At 41.9% G+C, this 24,152-nt stretch overlaps 1 protein-coding gene across 2 annotated transcripts in view; it reads left to right on the top strand.

Annotated features, from left to right (window-relative positions):
- Positions 1-24,152, top strand: part of LOC111867401 (probable G-protein coupled receptor 158) — a gene marked incomplete at its 3' end in the record, with an annotated part of 242,176 nt that overhangs the window by 6,406 nt on the left and 211,618 nt on the right. For both annotated transcript variants that reach the window (XM_033752667.1, XM_023857223.2), the window contains 1 exon segment: positions 9,451-9,732.

Raw genomic sequence — 24,152 nt, 5'->3', positions numbered from 1 at the left:
CATTGGCTGCCTTTTCTAGGAACTGAGAATGAAATTTATGCCGTTCCGTTGCGTCTGTGGATTTCAGTTGCAGCAGTCTGTACCCTACTCGCACAGAGGTCAAGCTGCTTTCGAAATGCTTGCCCAACAGACTAGCACCAAGACGCTGCACCGGCTTCTGCGCATGTGCGAAGATCTCAACATTCGTCTTTCGCTGTCAGGTCTACCTGTACGCTTCCCACTGCAACAAAACGATCGCCCAGAAATCGCTTGTACCAATCAAGATCGCCTCCATAGTTATGATAAAACGTTCTTACAGTGTCACAGCGGATTTCATTTCAAGCTAAAACACAAAACGTCTTTTCTGGCCCAGACTTAGCGGCCGGTGTACAACCTAGGTGACAGATTAAACCTTTTTTAATTTACCCTTCCATCTGATATGTTGAAAAGGGCGGCCAGTGCGTGGGGCTGACAACCTTACCGCCATCTGTGAGCTGATTGGCTAGAGAAAATGTGGGAGCATCGACGTCTCACAACTCTATGGGCCTTCACGTCCTGTTACAGGGATAGATTTACATTTTTATTTATATAGATTAAAATCGTAAATACCTTATACGAACATTCTGTACGATTTAGACTTAATTCAAAGCGTCAGAGGGCTCAGAAGGAAGAGTTTTGCTTTCTGGACTAAACGTCATGTAGTCCGATGAAAGTTAACCGATGTTTCGGAGAAAAATGTCTCCTTCATATTCAAAACTGAATATGGAGATGGCATGTTCCTCCGAAACGTGCGGGATATAACGCCGTGTAGGCCGGTGAAATTTAACAGACGTTTCGAAGGAAAATTTCGCCCCATATTCAGGGCTTAAAATGTAGCTATGTTCCTCCGAAACGTCTGTTAACTTTCACCGGACAACACGACAATATATCCTAGAAGACAGAACTGTCCATAACCACCGATGTGACAACTTCAATTCATACGGCTCAGGAGGTTACCTAACTCTGCCAGCTCCCTGTGTGTTGGCTTGACGTCATCCTTTCGGACGTCGTGTGCAGCAATGGGCCTACTAAAAGTCGCGTCTGGTTTCAGTACGCTTCAAAAGCTTGGTTTTTTCGAACTAGAAAATATATTGTTTCCTGTGGACACGTCATTACAGTCTGTAAACTTCACATCTCTGTGCAATAAAATAACTCGTGCTGACTATTCGTCAAGTAAATCTGAAATTAAAATAAGCGGAGAGACTTCAATAGCGTCGGTAAAGGTGAACTGATCCCTGCGATTGACTAATTAAGTACTATGCCATGGAGACGTATGGAGGAGTTGAGGTACAGCTACACCGCTCTTGACCTGGGCACTGCATTGCAGTGAGTGGTCAGCTTCACGCAACGGCAGAGAAAGAGCCACTGGTGCTCATTTTATAAAATGCTGGGTGGGCCACTGTGGAGTAGAGACAACTTTGTTGCCCCTACCGGGAAACGAACCCCGGCCTTCAGCGCGTAGCCCATTGCTATACCGACTGAGCTGTCCCTTGCTGTGTGTAAAGCTATGGGCATGGTGTAGTGCTCGATTTCTTAATTAAGCACAGGAACAACTTTAGCGTCTAAACGTAGTTCCAAATAAAATAGTTCTGAAATTAGTTGCATGGCGTATATCGGATCATATTCAGCCGCGGTTTATGGAATCCAGTTTGTCGCATAAAAACCTCCTGTCATGTTAAAAAATCGATTAAGATATTTTCACCGCAATATTGCATACCCCGGATCCGCGGTTTCCTTCTCATTGGCAGGAAGATGCACTGTGCATTAACAAGAAGTGTTGGGAAGAACTAACCGCCTGCTTTCCTTTGGGACGACATGGAACACACACAAAACGAAGCGTCCACCAATTTTTCTAATTGTTGTATGTGTATCCGTTGCCGAGGTAACGGTTGTATCGAGGCTTTGCCTAGCAGAAGACACACAGACTGATGGGAGGAATTTATGAAGTACGCCGTTGTGATGGGTTCAGGTATTCAAAAGTTGATAGAGAGGATACACAGACACACAGACAGAATGGTGATTTTTTCAAAATAAAGAAAGTAAGCTAAAAATGGAATTTTCATGAAATCGTATTTATGAAATGAAAATTAACTGAAAATGGTTCATAAATATTCTGCTTAACTTTAATTCGTTTACAGGTAGTTCAGTCCGAACAGTCTTTCACGGGACTCATTTCCCAGTAAATAATTTTACGATGCCCAGTATTTGCCTTTTTTAATTACGTGTAATGAATAAGAGAAAGCTTGAATAGTGTGCCTATATTTTCTTTCTTTACGACTTCAGGAAACAGCAGCTGAAGGTTTGAGGTTCTCACGCAGGTGGTCATGATGAGTACTCTCATCTGGAATACAATGCCGTGTGGTCCGTTTAAAGTAAACCGACGTTTCGGAGGAACATCGCCACCATCTTTAGGGTCGAAGAATAAGTTCAGAAAGAAACAAGCGTGAAAGCAGGTGGCCCAAAGCTCTGTTTTACGCTGGTTTCTTGCTGGGTTTATTCTTCGACCGTGAAGACGGAGGCAGTATGTTCCTCCGAAACGTCTGCTTACTTTCAACGAACTACTCGGCGTTATCTCTTCAGCTACTGAAGAGGAATTCGTCACTTACTATAATTCATTAGAAATTAGGCACACTATAACAAAAGCACTGACTGCTTCTTTGCAAAGTTTACATTTTCACAAAAGCAGACGTTTCGAATTGTGAATGTAAAGCTACTACTTATGCAAATAACACTTCATGACAGTATTGGTAATGTGGCAACAGGTTACTCAGTGTACATGTACGCACTACAGTCTTCCTGCATCTTCACAGCTTGTTGGTCGAATCACCACTTAGTCTATGCTTTCATGCAAAATCACGACATTTTTCGACCACTCAGGGCCATCATCAGATATATATGATGATTATTGTAATTTCCTATAACGTACTGTAATTATATGAAGCCAAAGAAGATGAGATTGACAAGGCTTGTAGCATGAATGAAGGTGAAGACGAATGCATATAGGATTTTTGTGAAAATTCCAGAAGAGAAGTGAAGGAAGACGTACACGTATGTGGAGGATAATATTAAAATGTCTTTTAGAGAAAGAGGATGGACTGGATTAATCTGGCTCAGGATAGGGACCAGTGGAGGGCTTTCGTGAATACGAAAATGAACATTCGGGTTCCATAAATGTTGGGAAATCTTGAGTAGCTGAGCGATTGGCGGCTTCTCAGCAAGGACTCTACACAGTTAATTAATTGGTTAGCACTGTATATAGCCTGTGGGAGCCGTACTGTTTGGTTTCGGCCTAAGTTTTCTATGGAACAGAATCAGTTTCCGGGAATGCAATTTTAATAGAAATTTCGCTATGTAAATTATGTGTGTCAAACTCTTTTGCACACCTCGCCTACAGCCTGGTAACACGAAACACAGTCTGCGTGGGACCTGTATAGGCCTGGTGCCGGGGAATTTCTCCTGAACATAAGTGAGGAATGTACTGATGGAAGCAAGCCAGCGGCAATTCCGTGTGGAAGGTTGCGAATGAATAGTGCTGTTTGCGAGCGTACTGGAGTGCGCAACGGCCTGATTCAGGCCTGGGCTCCTGCACAGGCAGGCGGTATGACATCCTGAATGGGGTCCATTCTCTGTGGGGCCTCTACAGGAAATGGACGCATCATTCCCGCCTCTAACTAGGATTCGAAAGCGCCACACGGAGGAGGTTAGTTTTGTGGTAAGGCTCCTGACTTCTTTTCGGGAGTCACAAGTTTCGAATCACCGGCTATCCTGAATGAAAATGTTCATGGTTTTCCACAGTCCCTCCAGGGAAATAGCGGGTTAGTACCTCGAACAGTCTGCATCTGCATACTTCAAAATCGAATTCATTATTCATCATAGCCTGCTTTTCTTGTCTTTAAGAAATAAAAGGAAGCTTATGAGATCACTTTGCTGTTTGTATGCCCCCCCAGATTTTTATGTTTTCTATGGTACCCGTGTCGAATAAAGGAGCCTTATAAGATCACCATGCTCTCTGTGTGTCTGTGTATCCCACCGCCTGATTGTTTTGCTTTCTGTGCGATTCCGGTCTTATCAAAGGAATGTAGGGAAAACTTCTCTGCAGAACTTCTTGCTCTATTTTATGATGCTATATATAGTGTCCCAGGAGGAAAGGTCAATATTTTTTGAGGTCACAGTATCGGTCATTCTAAGCAAAAATAGTGTATATGTACATGTGTCCTATTCCGAACGGTTTCCGAGATAGAGCTACTGCACTGTACAGTACCCCGCACACTGTACAGACGAGCAGCACGCCATGTCCTCACACGAGTTGCAGAGTGCATTGTTGTTGACGGTGGAATTTTCGAAAGTCTATTATAGTAGGTAAACTGCATCAAGTCTGTCTCTTGAACAATAAATACCGGTATTAGAACAGTACGTAATATATCTCTCTTGTCGGCAGCTTTGAAACTGTGCAGTGAAATAGCCTGTCCCGGAAACACTGTTTTGCTTCGAATGACCGATACTGTGACCTCCCAGAATACTGAACTTTTCTCCTGGGAAACTGTATAGACTGGGCACTAAAACCACCGTAAAATGAACCCCAGATGTCGGTCGGGGAAGTTCTCCCAAATTTGTATATGTATATTATGCAATTCATGATTCAAATCTTTATTGATTATTGACAAAGAAATATATGTTGAGAGAGTGTGTATGCCTGAAACGAACTGTGTCTCTCTAGATCCAATTCTTGATTTTATTTATATACAGCCTGTTTCAGTTTTCATACGCCTGAAAGGAAACCTCAGTAGAACACAAATCGTTTTCATCCCTACATGCTGTTGTGTCTCTATCTTGCCAATAATTCCGACGAATTCAGGTGATTCATTCTTGCACATATGATTTTATGTAGACTGATTTACCATACGCTCAACTCCCATAAGCTGAAGAGGTTCTCTCGCTACTCAGTCTTCAATATATTTCTATGTATTATAATAAGTCAACAAGCCGTTTCCTCTCACAGACTTTACTGTCGAGTTCTTTGCAGTTTTCCGCCCCTGAAAGGTCAGGATCTGTTCACTGTGACAGCCCGTTATATAGAGGTTGTTAGGCGGAGATTTCTTTCAGTATCTGCTGACTAGAGACGACTGCCGCCAGTTTGATATTCCTCTTTACGTGTTTACTTCCGAGCAAAGAGTAACCTCAAAAATTGTATTGCACGTCTCCATGTACCTGGCACGCCCTGTTAATCGGATGGAAACAGAAGAACTGTTTTCGTATTCTTGAATTTACACTAGATCCTTCAGTTTATATTGTGACATGACGCCCGAAAGCCGAAATAGTGAACTCAGAATAGACATGCATTGTTAGGCAACGACTCGGTAAACACATTCATGCGGCAGCGAATACTCAAGCAACAATCGAATAATATCCGTTGCTATGCAACGGCGGTATAAACACGCAGTCCAGAGAATAGACCGGCTGTGTTTTATGCGTGGTTATAAAAAACAGTTCATTGAGAAGATCAGCCTGCCAGGTTATGGGCTTTTTTATTGCTAGTAGGTTGGGACTAAGACCCTTCTACTGCGGCCACTTCTGGCCTATTGTACCAGCCTCAGATGATGGGTGAGGGTGATTGTGGAGCAATTGGTGGAATGAAGATTGACAGGGGAAACCGAAGGACTCGGAGGAAACCTGCCCCAGCACCACTTTGTCCACCACAAATCCCACTTGACCAGACCCGGGATCGAACCCGGGCTGCCGCCGTGGGAAGCCAGCGACTAACCGCTTGAGCTATGGCGCGGCCTGGGATATGGGCTTAGGAGCTGCTGGAGATGGAATTGTGAGTCGGCAGCTGAAGGCTATTGACAAGAAATGGCAAGAAGGGAATTAGGCTGTAAAAAGAAGATTTTATGTGTGATTTGAAGTGACAGACTGTTATAAATCTGTTACCAGGATACGACTAGTGAAGGCTGAGAAACTTAGTGTGCTTGCAACAGTGAACTGTATTTCCGAGTTGTTTGTGTAAGGTGTCAGTAAATTCAATCATCCAGTCCAAAACCCATCTGTAAGTTATGCACCACCCCCTGCGCATGAAAATATCGATAGAGTGACCTTGGAATTGGAAAAGTTAACGTACAGCTATTGATCTTACATACTATGACCACCCCAATCAGCTCATGGAGCAACTCCTGGAACCAGTAAGCAACAAAAGGCTAAAAAAACTGTGGCCAAGTGAACTACCCTTAAGTTAATGTATAGATACTAATTATAGATTATACAGGTGATTTCGCTGGATATCAACCTGTTCATGCCACTAGTCATTAGTATATCTAATGAGTAATCAGCACTTTAGCTTATAGAATTGTGTAATATTCTGATTGCTAAAATCTAAAATAAATAAAAAAAAATACTATGAAAACAATCAGCTTCACATGCAAAACCAGGGAACCAAGAAGCAGGTCATTTCATACAGACCGAAGACATCTGGATGCGAGTTCCAGCGCACTGCAGAAGCATACAGAAATTACTTCAAGTTTCAACACCTTCAGAGCGGATTGACTCGAAATGTTCAACCATGTTCAAGGAGAGGAATGTGACATCATGCAGTCTGGTAGATGTTTACCTACGTTCAGGGCAAACTTGCTTTCTCCATCTTCAGAGTAGGTGGAAGCAGGGTTTTTTTTTCTGAAACGTTGGTAACCCGACTGCACGGAGTCACATCACAGAAGACCGTAATCTTTATAGTCGCCGCCATGAGGACCTCAGATCTCATGGTTAAGGGCTTCATGAAGGGTTCACTTTATACACGAGCAGACAGGCAGTAGCATTTTGCAATTAAATTTCGTTACAGTTCAAATTAAGCTTATGTCTGTCTTGATAAACATTTTCTTTACAATCATCAACTGCTCTTTAAGTCCCGAATATCTTTGGAAGTAAAAACGACAGAAACGTGGTGTTAATGGCGCGTTAAAGAAAAGTCAGTACGTTTTCATTTTCCTTGCTTCAAATTCCGTAGCTGATTAGAAATGTTAACGACAGAAAGAAAAGTCTGCTGGAAGCTGCTTTACGAGAAGGCGAGACATTCGGAAAAAAAAAATAAATATTGTGTAATTTCAGATTCTTATTTCAGTAGCTTTCCTTGTCATTTGGGCGTAACTAACTTAAAGAATGTTCATGCAGTTTTATGCGGGGGAAAAATATTACGTAATGTTGATTGAGGTACGTTTATTTCAAGCAGATTCACTTTTCAGAAACCCATTTAAGATCTTTTTCCCCGACACCTGCATTAGTCTCCTCGCTGATCCCAGGACTGTCGAACCTCGAGTTATAACCGAACTCATTCCTTCAGATATTTCAGCCTGTTCGAAACATCTTCAGGATGTGTGCAGCTGTGACTTTTGCCTCCAGAGCTGTTACTTATTTCATTTGTGCTGCCTGTTTTACAGTTAACGTTTTTTTTTCTTGCTGTCGTTTCTGTATCTTATATGATGCGAACTTTATTAATTCGACTTTCGTATGCCACTTACGCGTAGTGTCTATAGGATGAATGGCCCTTGTTATTGTAAACTGTCAGTGTATATTCAGAGAGACTAGATCAGTAATTTGCAGTCAACCAGAAGCCAGCCGGACCATTTCATATATAGAGAGAACAACGTCAGAACAACAACCAAAGAGTGACTACTCCACTCAAGAATTCATATTCCCTAAGAAACCGGAATAAACGATCAGTGTACTTATGTGTATCCTCATCTTAAATTTTATTTATATAAATTACAATTTTAATAAATTAATTTTAACTTAATTTTGAAGATTCTGTAACAGGTTTTATGTGGAAACAAAGAACAACTCTACGAGATAGATCCATATTAGGTATGTGTTCAGAACTTAGGATGAATTAGCACCTGATGGTGACCCATTAGGGGTCGAAACATATTGTGCCTCAGATATACAACCTTCATGTAAATACGCCATCTGTATACATTTTATAAATTGCTGTGTTGACGGAAATATGAAATAAATATTTTTATATACACGACGCAACAGGATGCAACACTTAAAGATTGCCGCCCCTTTTCGCCAGTACAGTCATTCTTGGTTTCGGGCCCCGCCGGGACCCACGTCCATAATTTTGTTCATTCCAAGGCCACTTACTGTGTTTCGAAATGGGGTCTCCTCTGTGGCGAGAGGAGGGGGCCCACTACTGTTCACCACGGCCAACATACCGCAGTTGGTTGAGGCAGTATGATACAAGCCGGAAGGTTGCGAGTTCGATTCTCAATGAGGTCATTAGATTTTTCAATTGACCTAATCCTTCCCGCCGCCCTATGACCCTGGAGTTGACTCAGCCTCTAAAGACGCGTCCACATTACTCGTGCTCGTGCGCGCCAGGCTTGTGTTCGTCGGGAGACTCGTCTGGCTTTTACTTGTGCTCGTAAGTCTTCGTCCAGGCCTCGGCGCGTGAAGATCCGTATATGTACTCGTAGTGTGTATAGTCTGTAGTTGTATTTTAATTTATTGGCTACAGTTTTTAAATAAAAAATTAAAAATTTCCTTGTCTCGTGACTTGTCATATCGTCCACATTACTCGCGAGCATAGCGAGTCATGAGAGCACGAGAACGAGTACGAGTAATGTGGACGCGCCTTAACAGAAATGAGTACCAGGAATCTTCCTGGGGGGTAAAGGGTGGCCGGCCCGTAAGTCTGACAAATTTACTGTCATCTATGAGCTGACTGTCTAGAAAATGTGGGAGCCTCGACCTTCCACACCCCTATGGGCCTTGACGGCCTGTTACAGGTGCAGATTTACCTTTTACCCTTACCTTCTTACTATGTATTAAACTGCAAAGCATTGACGTGACACCTGACTGACTGGAAGACCGACCGGCCGATAAAGTGACCGACTAACGCCTTTACTTCTACTGTTCTTTCTATGGATACTAGTATCGTAAGGGGTATTTCTTATTGCTAGTGGGGTGGGACTAAGGCCCTTGTACTGCGACCACTTCTGGCCTATTGTACCAGCCCCAGATGATAGGTGAGGTTGATTGTGGAGCACTTGGTGGACTGAAGATTGGCAGGGGAAACCGAAGTACTCGGAGAAAACCTGCCCCAGTGCCACTTTGTCCACCACAAATCCCACTTGACCAGACCCAGGATCGAATCCGGGCCGCCGCGGTGGGAAGCCAGCGACTAACCGCTTGAGCTATGGCGCCTCCATCGTAAGGGGTAAGTATGATGTGTGTGACGCCTGAATAACGCGCCACAGCAGAACTGAGCACAGTGCAGAGTAGAGCAGGATCTGAATCTCTTTATTCAGTCGTTATTTGTGATCCGGCGTCGTGGTGAATTCAGAATTTATTGCGTTTATTTTCCGAATAACAGCGGTGTGAAACACTTGTTCCTCCGTGTAATTTTTCTTCTGAGCCATTGTTTTTTTTCCTTTCTTTCTTTAGCTGGCTGTTTGTGACGGAGCTCCTGGTTGCTATGGTTACCAGCCAGGTCGAAGCTCGTTTGCCGTCGGTGGGTGTCGGTCGCGACGCTGCCTCCTCGCGCGGGGACGCCAGAAGCTCGAGCGACGCCCGCCCGCCCGCTACCTACCTCCCTCGTCGGGCGTGTGAGCTGTTTGTCCGGGACACTCCACAGTGTTTCTGTGTGCGTGCCAACATGTGAAGGACTGTCATCTCTCTAGGCCATGACAGCAGACGCAGCGACCACAAGATTTTCTTGAACTACAGGTAATAATAATTCTTTATGCATCCTTTCGTATCTTATAAAAAGGAACAGGATCCAGGATTTCTGTTCAGTGAAGCTGTTAGGCTATGAATAGGGCTCCTTAAATGGCGAATCGGCCTAACACAAGTCACCTTCCTACACGGAAAGACGTGGATAGAAGTTCTGAATAGCATTCCAGCCAGCTGCAGCAAAGTTCTAGAGGTGCAACGCCGTTTGTGCAGATCACGGCTAACGGGATCGGCTAATAATTAATTGATATTTTAATTGCTCTCGAAACAATACATGAAAAATATGGTATGGTCATAAGTTATCGTATATTTGACAATATATTTGTTCGAACAAATTTCCAGTGAACATAGTTACAGAACGATTAAAATTTAAGTTAAAATGTGAAAGGCTTATATGTAACATGCTCCCCTAGTTACGGTAGTATATAGCGAACTTGTGATGCAATTTATCCATTTAAGTAACATGATACAATATTTAGTCTTTTTATCTGGATTGCGATGTTGCTTGCAGTCAGCAAAATAACGATTTAGACACCCCACCCCCCTCCCCCGACCGGCTGTTTCGCATTCGTGGCTCCTTCCAGCGAGATTATGCAACAGTTGAATTGGCCGTGAGGAAGAAGTCAGAATATTTCCCTGCGGTCCTCTTGACGCTCAATCGCTCTGTCACTGAGTTCTGGGGCTCTGAAATACAGCTGTGACGTCATAGTCTTTAAGAGGCCATGTAGTGTGAGGTTCGCATCGAATTGTTGGTTCGTCATTTCTGTGTATTTTATAACCTCTGAATAAAACTGACGCATAATGGGAGTTCATATCCGTATGTCTGTTTTCAAGTTTCATCTACCGGATGTTCGTGTTTTACACTAAAATTGTTGAATTTCATTTCAGTCTCCATTGATACATTGAAATACCTATTTTATATGAACTTAATTCAATTTCTCAAGAGTGACTTTCCGTGCAAAATGTGACACATGGCACAACATCATATTTCATTAAACACAGGGCTGGAAATTGGGGTAGACGTGGATACACGCCATCTGCTTAATTGCATAAGGGTTCATTTTGAGGGAGCTATTTCCTATGAATAAAGACGTTATGACTATACTTGTCAACAACTGTACACGTAAAAACAAATTCTCGAACCTACATTGAAATAATTTCTTTTTAATATGTTATGGTAATTCCTTCTTGCTTTTGTTCTGATCTGGAACTTTTGCCTAGTTCTAAAACGCAATTTCCATTCTTTATTACGATTTATAACTCTTGTCAGAAGAAAGTTCCCTCCATAGACTGTTAAACATTCAACAAATAATGCCTTAGTTTTCACATAGACACAAATAACAAGAGGCACTGTTGCGCCTCTAGGCGCACCCACCTCAACAATACGGGAAACATTTTTCGATAAGATATTTTACGAATTACAGTGATTTCATTCATGCCTGTATAGTGCTAGGAACCAACACGCACACACTATTGGATACACGTAACTTATCCAAAAATAGAACTGTTCGTTATTTATTTATGCTTTATTTAACGACACTCTCAGTATCTGAAACTACTTGTACAGAATTCACTGCTAGAATTCTATTGTTGATTTGCCCTGTCAGTGACAGATTTACCAAAAGGGTTGGCATAATGTGACGCTCGGGGCATGTTCGGTTCGAATCTCGGTCAGGATAACGGATATTCTCACTGAGGGGTTTTCGCTGTTTTCCTCAGTCCTTCCAGACAAATTCCGAGGTAGGCTACGATCGCTTCCTTCCAAATTCTTTACAGTTAATCATTAAAAACTATCCTAGCATTCGAGGATATAGACAGAAGACACTAACAGAGTGGTAAAACAACCACGGCGAAAGGATTTGTAAGAGAAACAAATGAACACCGATAGCGATGGCAATGTAAGCTGTAGAATGGGGCACGCAGACCCAAGTACGTACATCCCACCGCTGTTATACGCGTTTCTGTGAATCGAGGGAGGTTTAAGAATGCCGATGCTGCAAAATCGACGCCCAGAGTTTAACGAAATAGAGTGCTGTGGTGAAAATATGTTAATCCGCTTCCCTTGACGAGGTTAGCGGAGAATGTAGCACGCATGGCGAGACATTATAAATGAATACAAATGTTTGATCGGGAAAAATGAAGGGATATTTATGTAGGTGGGAGTATAATATTAAATTTGTTATTAAATAAATAGGGTGTGACCATGTAGACTTTAATCATCTGGCTCTGGATAGAGACCAGTGACTGGCTGTTTTGAATGTTGTAATGAACCTTATAGTGCCATAAATGTTCGGAAATTAACTTCTAAAGAATGATTGTGTTCACTTGCTATGCCTTTCTTTCATATTTACCCATACAAAACTGTCGAACAAGTTATAAACTTCAAATTATTTGCGTCATCGAATTCATTGATACAATTTTGCATTACAATCTTCTGAAAGGCCTTATTTCATCTTTACCTTAAGTTCTCAAAGGCACTTCGTCGTGGAGTGTTTGTCTCGGGGGAGGGAGAACAAAGAGGAGGTGGTATCTGGTGCTGAGCGTAGGTATATCCCACATTATGACCTAGAAATGTTGTCTACCAGTTGTGAGATACACGCCAAGAGGGTTTGATTCTGATACGAATATGTACGAGCTCGTAAAATTCTAACTTTACGAGTTTATAAGAAGCTGGCTGTGGGTTCACAGGCAACACGCAGGAAAGTATCCCTATACAGGCCGTGGAGGCCCATAGGTTTGTGAAAAGTCGCCGTTCCCACATTTTCTAGAAAATCGGCTCGCAGATGGCAGTGAAATTCTCAAGCCTTATGCGTCGACCGCCATTTATCTCCAGGAATATTCCTGGTACCCATTTCTGTGAGAAGCTGAGTCGACTCAGTGGCCATAATGCGGCTGGAATGATTAGGTCAATTGAAAAGTCCAACGACGTCATCGAGAATTGAACCCGCCACTTTCCGGTTTGTAGCATAGTGCCTCAACCAACAACACTACCACGACAGGCAACATATTCCACGGATTAGTAAGAAACTAAAATTTCTTGTTCATTAGAAATGTGCTCTTGCAGTTCATGGGGAAATGTCTTCAAATTTATAGGAAATTCTTAGGAAACTGACTCATTCCTATGTTGCGCTCACGGAGTATACTGTTGTTCTCTTTCCAGTGGCATTCATTTTAAGTTTATAGAAAGTAATTGTGGACCTATGTGATATACTTTCGTCTTGTAATGTTTTGTGCCTACGAGAAATGCAGGCCGCACCGAATGTGAAGCCACAGTGAACGGAAGAATGTAAGGAAACAGAAGCCAGACGGCTTCCGTTATAAATCCTCCTTTATTGCTTGTGGTGATGGGAATATGGCTCGTGAGCTCGTTGGTCTCGATTGGAATTTTATGTAAATATAAAGTACGTGTTCAGATTTGTTTAAAGTCGTACAAACTTTAAGATAGTCCTGCATAATTGGTTTGAACTTGCTTTCATAATTCGTGTAAAGTGGCATCTGTCTGTAGTCTTTTATTAGCATAAAAATCAACAAATATCTTATGTGAGTTATGTGGTCATCAATGTAAAAACTTTGAGAAAGCAAATCTCTGATTATTACAGCTACTCGAAAAATACCTGCGGATAATAAGCCAAACAGTGAAATTTCCCACTGCGTATTTTGGTAGTTAGTTGTTCATTTTAGCTAACTAATATCGCGCCACTGTCACCAGTTCTGGTTACTTCATATTGACGCCTGCGCATTCGCCGGGAAGTAGCTTCTTTCGCTTTTCCTTCATTTGTTACAAGAATTTACAAAATGTAAGTAAGGATTTTTTTTTTGTGTATCCCGAAAATACCGATTACGATATAAGACAATTTCGCACTTAAATACCGTATTTACGCATGTATAGGCCGCACATTTTTGCCAAAAATTCAAGAGGAAAACTGGGGTGCGGCTTATATTCGAAATATTCGAAATCACACTTCATTCAATCATATTCATTTCGGAATAATTTCTACTCCTGAAATAATATTCCAAGAAAATTATTTTTTCTATAATTTCTATCTGAAAATTGTGTTGCGGCCTATACACGCACGCGGCCTATACATGCATAAATACGGTAATAAAAAAATCGTAAATATTATTTTACGCGCTGTTACTTAACATGTAATTAGCAATTTTGTCACCGAACATGCTGAGCTAGAGGTAACGCTGTAGGTTGTATTTTAGAGATGGACGGTTCCAGTATCGGCCGGGACACCGGTTATCGTGAGGTTTGTAGTGGTTTTCCTCAGGCCCTCGATTAGGCCACGACCGTTTCGTTCCAGATCACACAATTTTCGATCTACGATAAGGCGATATACTATAGTCTGATACTGATAGCGTCAATAGTACATTAGCCACAAAAGCAACAAGGATCTCGGAAAGCAAGGCCCACAGAGGAATGTCTTATTTCCAGCCGTCATATAGACCCCGAAAGTTAAAGTTAAGAGCATGGGCCGTCTTCGGAGAAAGGAACCAAGAACTGAGAAGTTGGAGCACTAAACGTAAATCTGTTTACATGGATGGAAACGCAGAGGAATACGACACAAGTGAATGCTCTGGCGCCAGCTCGAGCTGGGAACTCCTCCACCAGACATGAGCCGTGGATGTGCGCAGATACGCACCTGTGCTTCTGTTTACTGTCAGCCTTGGGTCTACGAAGGAGGGGCGTGTCTCACTGGAAATTACCGCGAAGACTTGTCGGAATTATGCAGTAGCTATTACGTACCACTGCTCTTATCAAGGCACAGTTGCAACCTCGCGAAGGAGTACGCGGTAGCGTAGTTGGTTGAGGCACTGCGCTACAAGCCGGAAGGTCGCGGTTTCGATCCCCGATGAGGTCGTTGGATTTTCAGTTGACCTAATCCTTCAGCCGCACTATGGTCCTGGGGTCGATTCAGCCTCTAACAGAAATGAGTACCAGGAATTTTCCTGGGGGTAAAGGGTCGCCGGTGCGCGAAGCTGACAACCTCACCGCCATATGTGAGCCGATTGTCTAGAAAAGATGGGAATTTCGACGTCTTACAACCCTATCGGCCTCCACGGCCTGTTACAGGGATAGCTTTACTTCTTGTTTTGCACCTCGACATTTTATTAAGAATATTATGGTAAGAGTGTTTCATTGTTTTTATATTTAATATGGTTCCTCAAAGACCACATATGGACAGACATTTTTCATTAAAGTATATTTTAACTAACTATTATTCTCGTGGGCATGCGCAACTTTTCCATGGGTGGGTCTTTTTACCCGCATTGTGCGTTATTGTTTGTATCATACAGGATATGATGTTGAGTTTTCTTCCGTCTTAAATCTTCGCTGAATTGCATCTTGACATGACCGAGGGAAGACATTTCAACACTGCGAAGTCGATATGATCTGCAGGATTCACGCCTACTCGTATTACTGCACCAAATCAAAAGAATGCATGAGAGTCCCGCCGGGATGTATTCTCGCTTCACATGTTGAAGGGAACAGCAGTGTTTGTTTGTAGTTTATTTAATTTCACTGCCAGTAACTTAAGACGCAAGCGGCCTCCGTAGTCTAGAGGTAACGTTCTCACCTCATGACTCGTGGTACGCGGGTTCAAATACCCGGCGGAGGTCGTCGAATTTTTAAGGGCGGAAAAATTCAGGGAACAAGTCCTCCGGGAGGGACTTCAAGCTGTGTGTCACGTGTCGTAACTTTACGGCACGTAAAAGAACCTCATATCCCCAAAGGGGATCACTGAGCCAAATTCCAGGACGTTTCCCGCCCAACAATAGTCTCTAAGGCCTCTGAGAGATGGGGGAAGCATTATAGACACCGCTAAGCAAGTGGCCGAACTCGCTTGCTCGGCGGGACTGATGGTACGCACCATTTATCGGTAGGGTAAAGAGACTGGTAGAATATCATAGAGGGAAGCACAATAGGTCAAACTGGTCGCGGTGCATGGGGAAACCCACCCTCTCTAAATAACTAACTAACTTAAGACGCACTACACCTGATGATTAGTTGATAGTAAATAGTGAATCGGAAATGCCTTGGGAAGTAGCGCTCATGGCCCAACTTATGATATTCTTCAGGAATTTGTCTGCGTTCTTTAAACAAAACCACAAAACACATCAGAGTAGTCGATGGCCTGGCCGGGAATCAAACCGGACATTTCCCGAACAAAAGTCAGAAGCGTTGCCACTTCTTTCAACGCGCCAAGTGGAACAGTAGTGATCTGAAATTTCGTTTGTAATGTTCATATTAGTGACATTGTTTTAATTTTCATAGTTGATCTGAAGAATACTTTGTTCAACGCGTCGGATTCTATGTACCGGCAAATTAAAAAGTTAAAGTAATTTCTTTTTCATCATTCTATAAAGACTAGTCGGAAATGCCCGTTTGTATTCCAGGAGGAATAAATTCTGTCTTATCTCATTTCCTTGCCACTTTAGTACAGCTTCGTACTTTCCTTCATTCTCCCTCTTCCTTTCCGTGCCTTGTATTTGTCAGTTCTGTCACTTTCGTATCTGTAATATGTGTTACCTGGAAACAGTGAAAAAGTTACGTCTGAATCATTGAAATGAATTTATTAGTAGTATAACACATACGTACACATAATCAACCGCAAACTGCATAATTCATGTATATCAATTCACACCGGATATTTCACGCAACCACTTTCTGCAGATTTCAGTTGCAATGTTTGTGATGACGTTTTTTACTTAAGTGTGTTTTCAAAGTAACGAGCACAATTTTGGTCCCTTCACCTCGGAGTACGTTGCATCCGAGAACAGGTTTACGTAACATTTCATAAGAATATATATTCTTATTCATAAGAAGTCGTTCCTACTACTTAAATTGATAAATGAACAAATTTTAATCTTTAAGTAACTAAATAACAATCAAACCTATTCCCTTTAAACTGAGTCTCTGTTGCTGTCTCGTCGCCAGAATGGAGGGCAAGATCATAACACAAAGATAGTAACAGATCAAGATTTGATTCATGACGAATAAGGAGCAGATTACATTTAGGTAAAGCTTTTTACCATTCAGTTTAGAACCTTTTGTTTTCTCGTCTGCTGTCTAAGGACGTAAAAATTGAATACACAAAATTACAATTTTGCCTGTTGTTTTGTATGGGTGTGAAACTTTGTTTCAGATATTAAGGGAAGAATATAGTGAATATAGTGATGTAATGGCCGTCTTGTAGCGCGCTCAATTTCATATGCCCCTTCTTACTGCATGTTTCGGCAACATAGTGCCATCTTCAGGTTCGTTATTTACGCTAAGCTATTACATAACGAACCTGAAGATGTCACTGTGTTGCCGAAACATGTAGTAAGAAGCGACATATGAAATTGAGCGCACTACAAGACGGACATTGCATACGTATCATGGATGAAAATCAGTGCAACAGGACGCTAAAATAAAACAGGAAGAACATAGACTGAGGGTGTTTGAGAACATGGTTTTGATGAGAATATTTGGATCTAAAAGAGATTTAGTGACAGGAAGTTGGAGAGAAAACTTCATAATGAGGAGGTTCATAGGATGTACTCTTTGCTAAGTATAATTAGAATGACCAAGCGAAGGGGGATTCGATGGGAAGGGCATGTAGCATGAATTGAGAAGAGGAATCCAAAGTGGATATAGATGGGAAAGCCAGAAGGAAAGACACCACTAAGAAGACCTAGAGTTACGTGGGTGGATAATATTAAAATTGATGTTAGACAACTGGGATGGGGTGGTATAGACTGAATTGTTCTGACTGAAGTTAGGGACTAGTGACAGGGACTTGTGAACATAGAAATGAACCTTCACTTTTATAAAATATTTGGAATTTCTCGAGTAACTTAGCAACTGACGGATTCTCGAGACGGGCTCAGTTCCATGGAATTAGAAATGTTTCCTTTAAATGCATAGAACTTTATGTTACTTAGGGTCTGCTTATGTTATAAGATTTTAACCCTTGCATAAACATTATTTGCATCTCGCCTGATTGCCAAAGAAGTGGGGGGGGGAGAATAAACGAAGATACACAGCAGCGCAGCACCAATCCACTCTCTGTGTTCCCTTGAATCCCAAATTTTAGTGGATAAATTTATTTTGTCATCATTGCAATGTTGAGGTAAAATTGTATTAGACCTGCAAACCCCCATGCCCACTCGATTCGCGAGAAAATGTTTTAATTGTGAATTCCTAGAACATGGAATGTAATTATTGAGAAAATACGATTTCAGTTGAATTATGTAATATTTAAATGACCTACTTTCCATATATCTGGATTGTATTTGTTCTCGGAAAATGACACTCCTGTGGGAAGTCAGTACCGGTGAGACCAAACATGCTTTAGATTTGTATTCATGAGGTCTCTAGTTCGAAAATCAGCCGAGTCAAGGCTGCCCTGATTGAGGTTTTCCCTATTTCCTCCAGGAGAATGCTGGGATAGTACTTCATTTCGGCAACAGCCGCAATCTTCGAAATCATTTCCAGTTCATTGCTCTTCCCAACATCCGAAACTCGATGGTCTCATTTTTGAAAGAGCCGTTAGATATCGCACAAGAAGAATATCGCTGTGGCTTCGTGGAACAGAACAGTGTTACTAGCGCCGCTTCTGGTTGTCAACACAAGACGACCTAGAGTCCAAGTGAGCAGTGCGCATGCTCAGAGCTTTGCCACAATATTACTGGTGTGAAATTGAATTGTCATGCTACAGTCGCCACATCTGCCAGGGAAATCAAGTTCTCCTAATCTCATCAGTTGGCATGCTTGCGGAAATAAAGAAATCTGCTTACTTCCCACTACACAAACTCTTAGCATTGTAATCGTTGTACTCATAATTCCATGTTCACGGAATGTACATAGATTTATAACCAATCAATGAAATGCAATCTAGCTCAGGATTAGAGCCTTAGCTCCGTGCATAAGATAGAAACGTAGTAGAATTGGAACATTTTTATTGCTTTTAGCTGCAAATATATTACAGTAATAATTCTTACTAAATAATAAATTAACAGAATTTTTATTAGTAGAGAAAACTAAGTATATGTTGCTGTCTCGTCACCAAAATGCAGGGCAAAATCATTACATAAAGATAGGAAACAGATGTTTTGAAAATATGGCAGAATTCACATATTTGGGAACGACGATAATAAATCAAAACTTGATTGAAGAGGAAATTAAGAGGAGATTGAACTCGGGTATTGCTCGCTACCAATCAGTCCAGAACCTTTTGTCTTCTCATCTGCTGTCTAAAAACGTAAAAATTAGAATATAAAGAACTATAATTTTGCCTGTGGTTCTGTATGGGTGTGAAACTTGGTCTCATGACATTAAGGGAGGAACATAGACTGAGGGTGTTGAGGAGAATATTTGGACCGAAGAGAGATGAAGTGACAGGAGGTTGGAGAAAACTGCATAATGAGGAGCTTCATAACTTGTACTCTTCTCCAAGTATAATTAGAATGATCAAGTCAAGGAGGATGAGCTGGGCAGGGCATGTAGCACGAATGGGGGAGAAGAGAAATGCATATAGGATATTTGTGGGAAAGCCAGAAGGAAAGAGACCACAGGGAAGACCAAGGCGTAGGTGGGTGGACAGTATTAGAATGGAGCTTAGAGAGATAGGGTGGGATGGCATGGATTGGATAGATCTGGCTCAGGATAAGGACCAGTGGAGTGCTCTTATGAACACGATAATGAACCTTCGGGTTCCATAAAATGCTGGGAAATTCTTGAGTAGCTGCCGAATTGGCTCCTCCAGAAGGGCTCAGCTCCATGAGTCAGTAAGTATAGATGATTATGGTTACTATGTAAGCACATGACACCTTATTTCAATGATAACTTTATAAACACACGTAACTTCAGATAAATGCTGGATTGTAAACACGTGTCCCGTTACTTAAATGATGGCTATATAAACATATGTCACCTTGAATAAATGCTGGCTTTGTAAACACATGCCACCTTATTTAAATGCTGGCGAAGTAAACACATGCCACCTTATTTAAATACTGACTATGTAAACACATGCTACCTTGTTTAAATTCTGGCCATGTAAACACATGCCACCCTATTTAGGTACTGACTATGTAAACACATGACACCTTATTTCAATGATAATTTTATAAAACACGTTACTTCAGATAAATGCTGGATTGTAAACACATGTCCCGTTACTTAAATGATGGCTATTTAATCACATGTCACCTTGCTTAAATGCTGGCTATGTAAACACATGCTACCTTATTTAAATGCTGGCGAAGTAAACACATGCCACCCTATTTAAATACTGACTATGTAAACACATGACACCTTATTTCAATGATAATTTTATAAAACACGTTACTTCAGATAAATGCTGGATTGTAAACACATGTCCCGTTACTTAAATGATGGCTATTTAATCACATGTCACCTTGCTTAAATGCTGGCTATGTAAACACATGCTACCTTATTTAAATGCTGGCGAAGTAAACACATGCCACCCTATTTAAATACTGACTATGTAAACACATGACACCTTATTTCAATGATAATTTTATAAAACACGTTACTTCACATAAATGCTGGATTGTAAACACATGTCCCGTTACTTAAATGATCGCTATATAAACATATGTCACCTTGAATAAATGCTGGCTTTGTAAACACATGCCACCTTATTTAAATGCTGGCGAAGTAAACACATGCCACCTTATTTAAATACTGACTATGTAAACACATGCTACCTTGTTTAAATTCTGGCCATGTAAACACATGCCACCCTATTTAGGTACTGACTATGTAAACACATGACACCTTATTTCAATGATAATTTTTATAAACACACGTAACTTCACATAAATGCTGGAGTGTAAACACATGTCCTGTTACTTAAATGATGGCTATATAAACACATGTCACCTTGCCTAAATGCTGGACATGTAAACGCATGTCACCTTACTTTCCAAACGACTTAATGAAACTGCTAAGATTAAGGAGGAGAAGCTCGCGATATTTCTGACTTCTCTTGAAAAAGCAGTTCGCCCTTACTGGTTGCCTTGCTTTTACAGAAAACAAAGTATTAGTGTAATTATTGCAGTTATATTAAATTACTTAGGCCGTAAATATTTAATCTTCCTTCTTATTGCTAGTGGGGTGAGCGTAAGTCCCTTGTACTATGGCCAGTTCTGGCCTACTGTACCAGCCCCAGATGTTAGGTGAGGGTGATTGTGGAGCAATTGGTAGAATGAAGATTGGCAGGGGAAACCGAAGTACTCGGAGAAAACCTGCCCCAGAGCCACTTTGTCCACCACAAACCCCACTTGACCAGACCAGAGATCGATCCCGGGCCGCCGCGGTGGGAAGCCAGCGACTATGCTCTTGAACTATGACGCGGCCTAATAATTTATCTTACTAGTCCCGGACTATAAACGAGAGAAATGAAACATTTGATAGAGAATTCGTCAGGAAAACTCTCTCCTTTTCTTACATGGATTAAGCTAAACCTATTCCTGTTCTTCATTTTTTGAAACCGAATTTCTCGCCGAAAGTCTGGTGCTGTGCCATTTTGTTCGCCGTACGTGCCACAAACATATCTGGGATTGAATCTGGGCCCCCGCGGTGAGAATCCAGCGACTAACCGCTTGCCCACGCGTTAATGGTAAAGTGTGTTGATTTTTAAATTGAGGAGTGTCACCAGGATTTTTCTGTACCGACAAATTATTGCTATGAAAAGGCATTCCTACATGCCTCGAGATGCCTGCTTCGTCTGTAAACATCACTGAGGAAATGAAGGACACGGTGACCGCAAATTGCTGCAAAAATAAATAACGGAATATCCCTCTTGCTGGAGAAGGAGCCGGACCGAGGCCTGCTACTCAGCAAGGAGACTTTCGTGGGACCATGTTCATTTAGCCATTTTTCGCTGCTGTGTTGTATAAAATGTATCCTCACTTTAGTGCTACACCTCTAAATTAAAGACACGGTAAAGATCTACCAGAATACACGGCGTCATATCTTAGGTGACATACATTTTCATGGTCACCTCCCTGAGGACCTGAAATCAAACAGAAGCAGAATTTTTTAACAAAATCAGAGATCATGTCAGAGGGAATCATGAACCCTCTCTGCAAGCGGCCCTCAAATTAATCCATTCCGAATAAAACGCTGCAATAGAAATCTGTTAATTTCCCACCGTTTCTTCAGAAATGCTTTGATATCCCCACGAAACTTGGTCAATGTTTCTGTTACTCGTGTAACAGCCGTGACTGACGTGGACTGTGGAAATAAACTCGTTTGCTTATTTTTGCAGATCCAGCCTTTATGTCTGCTCAGCGACAGATGTCTGCCTCAACGTGGCAATTACAGAGCCTGTAGGATCTCTCTTTCCGAAATCTTCTTCTTCTTCTTGTTTCAATTAGAGGCTCTTAGAATGTTCTCTGTAATATCTTTCTCTTCCCTTAAGAGATCTGTCTGGAACTATTCTTACAGTTCTGTCAGATCTCTACGGCATGCATGAACCTCTTCTTATGATTTGATTTACTCATTTATCATTTAAATGTTACACACGTGTTACATGTTCTGTTCTAGTTTTGCTACTGTTCTTCTCACTGCTGTCTGTTTCGTTGTTTCTTCTGCTTTCATTACATCGCTGTCAGAGAACTGTGTATCTTACTCCGACCCCCCGCAAACTTACTTCAGGCGAAGTGGTGCTTATAGATGGCTTACATGCTCGTGTAGCCTCTAAGTTGTGTTGGGGTAACAGCGGCATAGCTCCATGCGTTCATAACCTCACAGTAGATGGAAGAGAGTGGTCATCTTCATGCTTTGGATGGTTTACCCTCCGAGGAAGAGCTCCCACTACGTTTTCGTAACAGGTTGGGTGGTCCCCAAGGCCAGTCTGGACGCTTTGGAGAATGGAAAAATATCTTGCCTCTGCCGGGAATCGAATGCAGATTCATCAGTTGTCCAGTCTGTAGCCTAGTCGCTATACCAAGTGAGTCAACTCGGCTCCGAACTGCATTCTAAATACTTAACCAATAGTTTTATGTTTAGAATACTACAAAATATTCCCCAGTTAACTCAAATATACAGTGGCACATGTTGACGTGTATACTGATCACGCAATAGAGCAGCTCAGTCAGAACTCTAGGTTAATGCACAGGTTGTGTGTTGTGTTCGTGTTCGTGTTCTGGTAGGGGCACAGTTATACATGTTGCGTACTTGTAAGAACCGGTGCGTGTTTCAAAATCGAACATAAATATTCATATTCGAACGACATAGACAGTGATTGGCCGCGCCATAGCTCAAGCGGTTAGTCGCTGGCTTCCCACCACGGTGGCCCAGTTCGATCCCGGGTCTGGTCAAGTGGGATTTGTGGTGGACAAAGTGGCGCTGGCGTAGGTTTGCTCCGAGTACTTCGGTTTCCCCTGCCAATCTTTATTCCACCAACTGCTCCACAATCACCCTCACCTATCATCTGGGGCTGGTACAAATGGCCAGAAGTGGCCGCAGTACAAGGGACTTAGTCCCACCCCACTAGCAATAAAAAATAGACAGTGATTTCCAAACCATCTTCCTTGGAAAACTGATGACATCTCTTAATCGCGAAATCATTTGTCAATTCAGGTCACCGTTATCAACATACATAAGATAGGCCTCAGTTGCGTTGCAACTAACAATTCTTGTGTAGGCTTCTGCAGTGAGTTCTGTAGACAGCGCAGCCGTGAAGCTAAGTTTAACGGTGGAAGCGGAAGGGGCCGGAGTCCACTGGACCGATCGGTCGAAATCGTACATTCGTCTCTTAATGAGCACAGTCACATTGCTAACTTCTCCGAGCGCACCCGGTAGTAGTTCTGCTAAGTCCGCAGGAAACAAGACAGTTTGTTTTACAGCCTACCAGCTCGTCAGGACAATAAAGTGGTGTCACGTGTTTTAGTGACTAGTAGACGGGGTCTGTATTGGCATGTACGAGTACTGTCTTCGTTCGGAAAACTGGATCATTGGTTCGAATCCCACACCAGGAATGGATGTCTGGTATGTGTATGTGTTTATTATGTGTTGAGGTGGAGGCCCTGCGACGAGCCGATCACTCGTCTGTAAAATGATCATAAAACTAAAAATCAGAGGCCAGGGCCCCAGGGGGCTGTAGAGCCAGTGAAAAAGAACAAAGTTACTGTAACTATAACACATAAAATAAAGTCTTCAACATCTGCTTGCTAGTCTTCGCTTGGTAACAAATCTTATTTGGTTAACACTCCAACTATTGAACTACCTTTTGAATTCTCTCACGAATGTATCTCTCAATTGAATTCACGAATGAACTCCGTTTTATACAAGTGTTTGAGAACCTAATAGAGGGCCCGCCTCCAAGGGATCCATTACAGTTTTTCATGAATGCATTGTCTCGGAATCTTATGTTAATTCGGGGCAATGATTT

The sequence above is a fragment of the Cryptotermes secundus genome, unplaced genomic scaffold (assembly GCF_002891405.2).
Source record: "Cryptotermes secundus unplaced genomic scaffold, Csec_1.0 scaffold397, whole genome shotgun sequence".
Taxonomy (NCBI): domain Eukaryota; kingdom Metazoa; phylum Arthropoda; class Insecta; order Blattodea; family Kalotermitidae; genus Cryptotermes; species Cryptotermes secundus.
This window is presented reverse-complemented; position numbering and strand designations above follow the sequence as displayed.